The sequence below is a fragment of the Condylura cristata genome, unplaced genomic scaffold (assembly GCF_000260355.1).
Source record: "Condylura cristata isolate star-nosed mole 26May11 unplaced genomic scaffold, ConCri1.0 scaffold00023, whole genome shotgun sequence".
NCBI lineage: Eukaryota > Metazoa > Chordata > Mammalia > Eulipotyphla > Talpidae > Condylura > Condylura cristata.
In genome coordinates this window covers 7,306,250-7,308,200 of record NW_004567124.1, presented here as the reverse complement: position 1 = coordinate 7,308,200, position 1,951 = coordinate 7,306,250, and positions in this window count along the sequence as shown.

Here is a 1,951-nt window from a genome sequence, read left to right as displayed (position 1 = left end):
TATATATTTTTTAGAAAGTGAGGTCTTATGATAGGCAAGTAAGGTTCCTTTCATTCATTTGGGAAGAGCCTGCCATGGGGTAAACCACCACTGCTAATGCAGACTTTCCTGATGGCAGCTCTTGGGGACTGAGGAACTAACTGATCGCCTGGGAGGTACACCTAAAGTTACAGCGAAGGAGTCCAGTTCCACCAATCCAAGACAGAACCCTGGCAGACAAGCACTTGACCCACTGTCCAGAAGGCTACTGAGGGGAGGGGACTGGCCTTACCAGACTAGAGCAGATGCTGGCTCCAGCAGGTCCCAGGAACCCTTAGTTTTAGACCTCTGTTGAACACGCACCCAGGGCTCTCCAAAATGTCGGCAGACTGACAGTCCCTACCCAAAGCACTCCAGTGCTGTAGAACACCTCTGCCCAAGGAGAACAGCAGAATCCCACTTAAGGACTCTGCCCTCTCTCAAGGAAAGGTACTTAGAAAAAAAGAGACCAGTACCTTAAATACTTTCTCAAGACTATAGCCTGGTTACATAGTGCACTTCATGTTGGGTCTGAGGGTCAGCCTGGTCTCTTGGACGGTACGGAGTCCCTCCAGCAGAAGTAGTATTCTGGGTCCTTCCCCAAGTTCACAAGAGAAAGCTCCTCCAGCCCATTTTCAATATACTGAGGTGAATCAGAAACCATTCCTACACCAACTCTGTCATCCTCCCCTGGCCCCCCCTTTCAGGGAGATTCTACACAAGGTAAAGTCAGGATGGATCTAAGGTTCCCAAAAGTCAAGAGTCTATCAAGGTCCAAGGAGGAAAGGCCTTCAGGAACTGAAACAACCCTACCTCTCCTGCAACCCATGTCACATTAGTGGACAGATGTCAGGTCCTCCCTTGCTACCTCTCATATGAAGAGGTTTACATTCCTTCCTCCCTCCCTCCCAAAAGGGGGGTCAAGACCTAGATTCTCAAGATATCATGCCATTGGTGGACTGGGACTGGCAGCAGGCCTCTGAATTGCTGAGTGGGGACTGCCAGTGTGACGCTGCTACCGCCACCCCTCTGGCAGTGAGGGAGCCAGCCCATCCGTGGGCCATTGCCTTTGCCGACGCCATTCTGCGCCAAACCTATAGCACCGAAGCCCTCGTGGCCCCGGGACTGGAGGGAAGGAGCAACACCAGACCCCCGCCTGGAGCCCTGTGGTTTCTCCCCCAGACCAAAGGGAAAGGAGCTCAGAGTGGATAACTGGTCTTTGGTTTCCTGAGCAAGAATATGGCAGGGCGGAGCAGGAAGGGTCTCTTAGCCCTGGAGTGACACAGCAGAGGCCAGAGGCCCTGGAGGGAGCTGGGAAGCCTGTTCCCTTCCTTCCTACTTTTTGTCTCAGCTGTCCAGCTCCTGGTCTCCATTCGCCAAGAGCTCTAAGGCTTGTATCCCCCTTCCCACTCTACACACACATCTCCCCTGTTCCGCCATCCCACTAACCACGCAGCTGCTAGTGTTTCCACGAAGAGGCCTCATACTCCCCTTAGCACCTGGCCCAAGGCAAGACAAGGTGGCTCCTCGCAGAATCCCACCAGGGCCTGGGGGCCTGACTTGGTTGCCTGAGCAAACCGGGGGGAGGAGAGCCCGAACTTTGGACATCTCCTTCCCAACTCTAGTCGCCCGCTGACCTCTTTGCCAAAGCCCAGGTTCTGGGGCCGTGAAGAAAACTCGTCCATGACCACAGCTCTAGTGAACCAAGGTGCTGAGCGAGCGGCCGAGCCTCCAAGGTCACGGGGAGGGGTCAGGGTGGAAAGTGCAAGGGAATGAAGGTGCCGCCCGCCGCGGGCTAATCCCCCTCGGTTCCTTCCAGCCGGGGCGGGAGTCCCGGCCACGCGGGCGCAGCACCTCAGAAGAGTGGAGCGATCCCGGCGGGGAGCGAGCAGCCCGGGAAGCGCGGGCAGCCGGCGTGGGGCGGGCGCCGCGC